Here is a 9,540-nt window from a genome sequence, read left to right as displayed (position 1 = left end):
AAGTGTGTCACCCTACGGTTCGCGAACTATGCGGACATGGTTGAGTACTCACTCCGACCAATAACCAATAGCGGGATCTGGAGATCCATAATGGCTCCCACATATTCAACGATGACTTCAGTGACCGAATGAACCATTCACATACGATACCAATTCCCTTTGTCACGCGATATTTTACTTGTCCGAGGTTTGATCATCGGTATCACTCTATACCTTGTTCAACCTCGTCTCCTGACAAGTACTCTTTACTCGTACCGTGGTATGTGGTCTCTTATGAACTTATTCATATGCTTGCAAGACATTAGACGACATTCCACCGAGAGGGCCCAAAGTATATATATCCGTCATCGGGATGGACAAATCCCACTGTTGATCCATATGCCTCAACTCATACTTTCCGGATACTTAATCCCACCTTTATAACCACCCATTTACGCAGTGGCGTTTGATGTAATCAAAGTACCTTTCCAGTATAAGTGATTTACATAATCTCATGGTCATAAGGACTAGGTAACTATGTATCGAAAGCTTATAGCAAATAACTTAATGACGTGATCTTATGCTATGCTTAATTGGGTGTGTCCATTACATCATTCATACAATGACATAACCTTGTTATTAATAACATCCAATGTTCATGATCATGAAACCATGATCATCTATTAATCAACAAGCTAGTTATACAAGAGACTTACTAGGGACTCTTTGTTGTTCACATAACACACATGTATCAATGTTTCAGTTAATACAATTATAGCATGGTATGTAAACATTATCATAAACACAAAGATATATTATAATAACTTATTTTATTATTGCCTCTTGGGCATATCTCCAACACTTATTGCAAGATGATAGAATATAATCTAGTGAGACTACATAAACTCATAAGTTTTATGGGAATGTACGACGGCTGAAGACGCTAGGCGTCCCAATCCTCCAACTAGTTGGGCACTAATGATATTTGCATATCCATGAAGTGATCGTCCTTAGTATGCACCGTTGCTAAGACTCGTCGTTTCGAAGCATCATGTGATGATCATGTGTTATAGATTCTACTTGTGCATACAACGGGTGTAAGCCAGATTTGCACATACGAGTACTAAGGTTAAACTTTATGAGCCTAGCATGTACAAACATGGTCTCGGAAAGTCGTCATGATTTGATGGATAAAAAATATGAGTGAAATTGTTCATCACATTAAAAGTTACTAATAGTGAAATCTGGAACATCTGTCATGTGATGATCAACTTCAAAGTAATAAACTCAAGGTTATTAGTATTTGACCAATGGAACTAGAAGTTATTGAAGGTGAAGTGTTTTCTGAGAATGAGGAAAGCTTAAAGAGAAACTACAAAAGATTTTGGCAGAAAGAAAGAAAAGACTAGAAAGTCTAGCTCAGGTGTATATAGGTGATATACATGTTATGAATGTATTCCTTGTTTGGTCACACAAAGAAATTCTTGGGTATTTATACCATATTGGTTGGTATGAGGTGCCATACAAAACAACGCAATACAAGAATTCGATGGCCTAAATGACTGACAAGGAATATGGTAGGAATGCATGTCTGGAACAAAATAAAGTGTTATTGTGTTCATCGTTGGCATTCTACCTAGCCCTTCAGATTTATAATAAAGAGCTTCATAATTTTTATTTTGTTCTGGTCATATGAAAACAATGAGTTGTTAAAATTATGACAGTATTCCATGTACGATGGATAAGTTATTATAAATCTTTATGGTGAAACACACATGCATAACACTGACGCTAAAATGCCATAAGGAAAATGATGTGAATTCCACTTATTAGTGGAACCGCCATTTAGGTCATGTTAGAAAGAAACGCATGAAGGAACTCCATGCAAATGGATTTTTGGAGTCATTTGATTTTTGAATCGTTTGGCGCTTGCAAATCTCTTCTAAAGAGAATGACTGAAATACTGTTCATAGGCCAAGAGTTGAACGGACAACTAACTTAGTGGAAACATACATGATGATGTATGTGGTTCACTGGGCATAGTTGTGTGCGGGAGATTCTTCTACTTCATGAAAACTTCCAACAATAAATTGAGTATATATATGAGGATATATTTATTCGATAAGGAAGAAGTTTTAAACATTTGAATGGATTCAAATAAATTTCAGCATGAAGTGGAAATCATCGTAATAGAAAAGTCAAATATCTATGATTGGATCATAGTGAAAATATTTGAATTATGAGTTTTAGCGAACATCTAAGAGAGTTATGAAATTGTTCTAAAACTCACGTTTCTTGGAGTATCATAATGATGATGGAGTATCCGAGAGACGTATCCAAATCTTGTTGGATTAATGATGAGATAAAATCACATGACGCCATTATATTTTTGTGGATTATGCTTTAGAGACTACCGCTTTTACACTGAATAGAGCATCATTATAATCCGTTGAAATGACACCATACGAGTTATAGCATGGGTATAAACCCTAATAGTCCTTTGTTAAATTTTAGTATGCATAGCATAAGTAAATGAGTTTACAACCAAAACCGGATGAATGTCTTTGTTGTTGTCCCAGAGAACAGATTGGGAATTCTTTCCACTATGAAGTAAAAGACAAAAGTGTTTGTTAATGTTACTTGCTTATTTCAAAGAAATTGTTTTCTAGCGAAGTATTTGAGTGGGAGGACAATGGAACTTGATAAGGTTCATGAACCTGAGCATGATGATCATAGTAGCTCAACATCGAAATGGTTCCGGAAGCGGCCACGATGATCATGGCTCCCATGTCTACAAAGTGTTATAGTCATGGAGATCAAAGTACCTATTGAACCTTGTAGATGTGATTTACTTTGTGATCAAATAAATGATTTGTGGACAAAGGATTGATTTTTAACAATGATAAACCAACTACATACAAAGAAGTTATGATGGGCCCTGACTCCGTTAAAATGGCTATGCGCCATGAAATCCAAGATAGGTGAATACTTTTTGAAAGTAAATGGATCTATAAAATTGACGGACTTGGATGCAATATCCTTGAAGAAGCTCAACTTGTCGAAAAGTTGTTTACGACAAAGTTCAAAAAGTTGACTACGATAAGATTAGATCTTCTGTAGCAATGCTTATAGTCTATATGGATTATTGTAGTAGCCACTACATATTTCTTTTATGAGATATGTTAGTAGGATGGCAGAAATACATACCTTCCAGAAGTATGTATTAAGGATGTATACTAGATACAACCAAGAGTTTTGCTGGTTCGTGGAATACTAGATAGGTATACAAACTTCAATTGGATGAAGTGAGTATCACGGAGTTGGAATCAGATGTCATGTGCTCTAAAGTGTTATGAGCATATACCAGAATGATTCATGTAATGGTCATTGGACAACAGTAAGAATATCCCTGAGTGTTTTAAAAGAACCAAGGATATATATAGTTTTGTATGGGGTAATGACAAACAAATCGCTATAAGGTGTTGCACCGATATTAGTTTGATCACATATAAAATCTCAATTAGGCTAAGTGTTGATTAAAAGGTAGCACACTGAGCTAGAAGAAGTCTATGCTAGATTTAGATGAGTTCTAAATATTGTGACGGATTCTACTAACAAAGGTAGAGTATGTCATTGTTTTGACAATGACTGAGGATGTTAAGTCGAGGAGTTCTTTGAGAACTTGGTGTAGTTCCGATAGTGTCAGAACTTTGAAGCTATATTGTGTGTGACAATATTAGTGACATATTTCAGACCATTGAATTAAGGTTCCACCAGAAGACCAAACATATACGATTAATGCCGACTCAGTTGGAAAATGAGTGATGCGTGAAGACGCAAATGAATTGCAAAATACATACGTTTCTGAGCGTGTCAGATTCGTTGACTGAAACCTCTCCCGTGAGCAAAACATGATAAGCACCAAAAGGCCAGGGTGTTACATCTTTACAAATGTAAACTAGATTATTGACTCTAGTGCAAGTGGGAGACTGTTGGAGATATGCCTGAGAGGCAATAATAAAATAGTTATTGTTGTATCTTATTGTTCATGGTAAATGTTTACACCCCATGCTATAATTGTATTAACCGGAAACATTAATACATGTGTGTTGTGTAAACAACCAGAGTCCCTAGTAAGCCTCTCGTTTAACTAGCTTGTTGATTAATGGATGATCATGGTTTCCTGATCATGAACATTGGATGTTATTAATAACAAGATCATATCATTAGGTGAATGATGTGATGGACACACACCCATAGTAAGCATAGCATGAGATCAAGTCATCAATTTCAACTTGCTATAAGCTTTCAGATACATAGTAACCTAGTCTTTTGACCATGAGATCATGTAAATCACTTATACCAGAAGAGTACTTTGATTACATCAAACACCACTGCGTAAATGGGTGGTTATAAAGATGAGATTAAGTATTCAGAAAGTATGAGTTGAGGCATATGGATCAAGAGTGGGATTTTTCCAACCCGATGACGGATAGATATACTCTGGGCCCTCTCGGTGGAATGATATCTAATTAGCTTGCAAACATGTGAATGGTTCACAAGGGATATCATATCACGGTACGAGTAAAGAGTACTTATCGGTAATGAGGTTGAACTAGGTATGGAGATACCGACTTTCAAACTTCGGATAAGTAGACAAAGGGAATTGTTATTTTATGTAAATGGTTCTTTCGATCACGAAGTCATCATTGAATATGTGGGAGCTATTATGGATCTCCAGGTCCCGCTATTAGTAATTGATCGAAGAGGATTCTCGATCATGTCCGCATAGTTCTCGATCTGTAGGGTGACACACTTAAGGTTTGATGTCATTTTAAGTAGATATGGAATATCAGATGGAGTTCGAATGTTGTTCGGAGTCTCGAATGGGATCCAGGACATCACGAGGAGTTCCAGAATGGTCCAGGGAATAAGATTTATATATAGGAAGTCACATTCCAAGTTTGGGAGTGGTCCGGTGAATTTATGGAAGGTTGTAGAAGTTTCTAGAATCATCCAGAATAAATCACTATGGAAGGTGGAGTCCCAGAGGGACTCCACTAGCCATAGCCAACCCACCAAGTGGGAAGGTGGAGTCCATGGTGGACTCCACCAAGGTGACCGGCCACACCACAAGGAAGGGGAGGAATCCCACCTTGTCTAGCTTTCCCAAATTTGGTAAGTTTTGGAGTTGGACTCCAATGTGGTTTTGGGGTAAACCCTAGGGATTTCCACCTATTTAAAGGGGAGGAGAGGGGAGGGGCTGCCTACTACTTGGCCGCACCACCCAAGGGGCACCAAGGCCGGCGCCCAAGAGCACCCCGTCTCCCAAACCCTAGCTACTCCATCCTCCTTCTCCCGTAGCGCTTAAGGCGAAGCCCTGCCGGAGATCTCCACCACCACCGTCACCACGCTGTCATGCTGGCGGGATTCCGAGGAGGATCTACTACATCCGCTGCTCATTGGAACGAGGAGAAGGACGTCGTCATCAACACCGAACGTGTGACCGAGTACGGAGGTACTGCCCGACTGTGGCACTGTCAAGATCTTCTACGCGCTTTTGAAAGCAGCAAGTGATCGACTACATCAACCACAAGATATAATCTCGTAGGCTTTGTAATCTTCGAGGATTAGTCTCACATACATCTCGTTACTACCATCTACTAGATTAGATATTGGCTTATTATTCATTCTTGCCGTAGGAATTTTTTTGTTTTCTATGCTACAAATCCCATCACAATGTTATACATACGATTAAATTTGTACGACAATTTGGTACGACTAGACTCATAGGGCCTCAGCATGCGGGCCCGATCATGGGAAGGCCCTCCATGTGTCTGGTCGTCCACAAATCGTACCAAATTTATTGTGTGTGAGGCATTTCTGATTTTATAATATAGAACCTCGTAACAAATAGATGTCGGAAGTTTTCCTAAATCAACAACATTTCTGATATGCGCCCAACACAATAATAACAACTGTGAAGACAAAAAGCTACTCACTCCGTCTATAAATAGATGTCTAAAGTTTACCTAAATCCCTAAATCAATTTTAAATGCTACATCTGTCCATAAATAGACGTGAGAGATTTGTCTAAATCTGACTATTTAGTCAAACCTTGGACATCTATTTATAGACAGAGAGAGTATAATTTTCTATTTTTCAGAAAAAAGGTAGTCGCCTAGTCGGCCCGAAACGGAGCCATTCCGACATGTGCAGGAATTATCCTCGTTGACCTCTTCAAAGTGAAAATTTTCTTTTCACTAAATGATGGTTTGACTAATGGATGAAGGGAAGTTGAAACCATCATTTCAATAAATTTTCACTAAAAATCCGTGCCCGCAATGACACAATGTTTCTCATCTTTCTTGATATTTCCTTGAATATCTAAATGCGGAGCATGCTAGTTGTTGAGGATTTGTGCATTGTATTCATTCCAAATTTCGCAAAAAAAAGGACGGTAAGGAAGGCTAGATCATTTCACTTTATCATGGAAGGCCACCATTCAAACATTGATCGTGGTGGCCATATGTTGGTTCCTATGCAGTGAAGCTCAATCCAATTTCTTGACCATGCCCCAAAGCCTCGAAGCACCCGACAGTGCACGAAAAGGTGTGAGGCCAATTTCGTAGCCCGCTTGCAAAACGGACAAACTCTACAATTTGGCCATCCTCTATTTTATGGACGGTTGAACACCAAAAGACTATTTGTATGGTGAGCCATGCGAAGTATTTGATTTTCGGGGGAGGGGTCCCATATCTTCCAAACCGTTGAGCTAGTGGGAGAAGATGTTGCACCCCAAGAATTGAGCTTTGTATGTGGATTTATCTGGATGATGTCGGGAGGTGCATTTTGGCTTTGGTGCCTACTCCCTTTATATAAAATATATTCAAAACATATTTTGAAATGTCAAAAAAAAAATGTCGCATCGACATCTTCACAATCTATATGCGCACTATGTCATTTCACGAAAATCGACTTTTATCTGTCCTATGTAAAAAGACAAATTGATATATTAAGGCTTTGCACGAGACTCTTTTTTTATCATATTTACACAGAGTACTGAAAATATCATTTTTTTCGTGAAACTTTGCGTGCACATATATAAATTATAAATATGTATGCGCAATTTTTTATTTTTATTTTTCACATTTTTAAATAAATTTTTTGGTGTAAATGGAATATATGCACCTGATATCAAAGTGAATTTTCGTATAACGGCCACTAGAGGTGAGGTTCCACTGTGATGTTTCACAAGACTTCCTCCATAAGATTCACTAGTGTGAGCATGGTTCCATGACCACTTGTTGACATCTGGCCAATTAAATTTTGTGAACCTCTATTTAAAAAATACTAGTGTTTTTAAGAAACCTCTATCAAGATATTTATATATAACTAAATAGGTACAAATATATATATAATCATAATATCATACATTTGTGTGCGACAATTTTTACGTAGAATTGTTTTTTGTATCCTTACGCTACATTTATATTTAGATGGAAACTATTTTATAAACTAATATTCAAGAAAAGAACCAAATTTTGGTGACAAAATGGTTCTACTTTAGCATTGTAATTATAATAATAGAATGTTGGAATGGTAACTTAATTTTGAACGAAGTTTCATGGTTTGTTTTGTTAGGCATCATATAAAACATAGTTTTCCCTTCGTTCATAATTATAAGATTGTTTAAGTTTTTACAAATTATTTGTATTTAGACATGTTTCAGTGTGTGATGACACTCATTTCGGTTCGCGTATCATCTAGTTAAAACATATAAAACATCTTATACAGTAGTGAACGAATGTATTACTTTAGATTATGTGATAAAGGCTATCAATCTGATAATAGTTAATTGTTAGTGACATGTGAATTGTAAAGAAGTAAAAAAGTAAAGGTTTTGCTAGAAATCAGGTGTCTGACTTGTCGATTCGTTTACCCTTAGATCCGTAACGCAGATATTTGTGTTGGAATGTGTTTTTCTCTGGCTCGTCATTGTGTGCGCTCGCGGAGCCTCGCCTGGTGCAGGATTTTCTTTAGCGGTCCGGCTATGAGTATGAGTTTGCAGCACGTGCATGTGGTGTGGGTTGTGTGGGCTTTTTTTTTTCGTTCTAGTCATCTTAGCCTGTGTAGAAATTTTCCGCCAGCCCCTTTTCCTATTGAACATTTTTTAAATCTTTTTTCCTTCGTCCGTTTACAAGTGTAGCTTATTTGCATATATATGGTTACTGCAGTTGCACACCATGTGTAACATGGGTTATAAGTACGTTCCAATTACACAACATGTGCAAATGTACCTTAGTTACACATGAATTGTAATTGTGTCCCAGTTTCACAATCTAGTTAAGTTGTACCCAGGCTGTAAGTAATATTTTTCTAGTTACAAATGTGATGCAGCTGAGAAAAAAATGAGAAAAATGATACAGATTGATATATTTGCGGCATGATTTGCACGAACATGAAATAGTAAGTGGGCTAAAACTGATATTTTCAAGTTATAGTTGGGTTGTAACTTGCAACTAAGATTTTTCTTGGATCATAAACCATTATTTATACAGTTGCAAGTGGGACGCAACTAATTTTTTTCTAGTTGCAAGTGGGTTGCAACTACTTCCAGATCCAAGTGGGCTGCAACTAAGTTCTTCTAGTTGTAAGTGAATCGTGACTGAGTTTTTTCAAATTGCAAGTAGGGCCCAACTGAGTTTTTTCTAGTTACAAGTTGGTCGCAACTGAGTTTTCGTAGTTGCAAGTACCTTGCAATTGAGAGAAATATTACTGAATATTGAATTTGTGCGTGGTTCGTGTTGGCTTGAACTAGCAAGTGTAGTGCATCTGAGATTTATATTTACTAACCTTATATTATAAAAAATAAGCTCATTTACGGTTAGTGAGAAAATTGATCCTCCTCTTTTTGGATTTTTCATTTCGTTTCTACCACGATGCATTTGTTTTTTTTCACCAATTCTACTTGCGCTACTCTAAGCCCATTCAGAAAAAGTGTGAGCCTGATATAACATGCTGCAACAGATTTTAACATTAAAAGGAATCAGATTACACGTGTGATACTCGACTGAGACTTAACTAAGTCTAAGTCGCCTGATCTCCAGGCGCGCCCAAAAAATAATTAATAGAAGCATTTGATTATTCATTTGACTCATTAATACAAGAAAATTGTTTACTATTATCATGTGGGGAATACATGGCTAATAGATTTGTCATAGTTACATACTACTAGATGGACATACCGCAATTTATCGTGCAGTTCTTTGCTTTTGTTAATCAATTTTACTGGGTTGTAACTACACATAATACTAAATGATACCCCGCGCGTTGCTGCAGAAATTTCTATTGCAAAATATTAAAATAAATATCCTAAACTAATTTGTAGAGTTGATAAAAAAATTAGGTTGTAGTTAAAATGTGAATAAAAATGAAGCATGAAAAACAAAAAATATTTAATTTATGAGGAGTTACACTTGATCTGAAATATCACATCCACTTGTATTTTGGATGAGATGACATGAATCAGATGGCAAAATTCATATTGCGATTCCTTTC

Source organism: Lolium perenne, chromosome 7 (assembly GCF_019359855.2).
Source record: "Lolium perenne isolate Kyuss_39 chromosome 7, Kyuss_2.0, whole genome shotgun sequence".
Classification (NCBI taxonomy): domain Eukaryota; kingdom Viridiplantae; phylum Streptophyta; class Magnoliopsida; order Poales; family Poaceae; genus Lolium; species Lolium perenne.
This window is presented reverse-complemented; position numbering follows the sequence as displayed.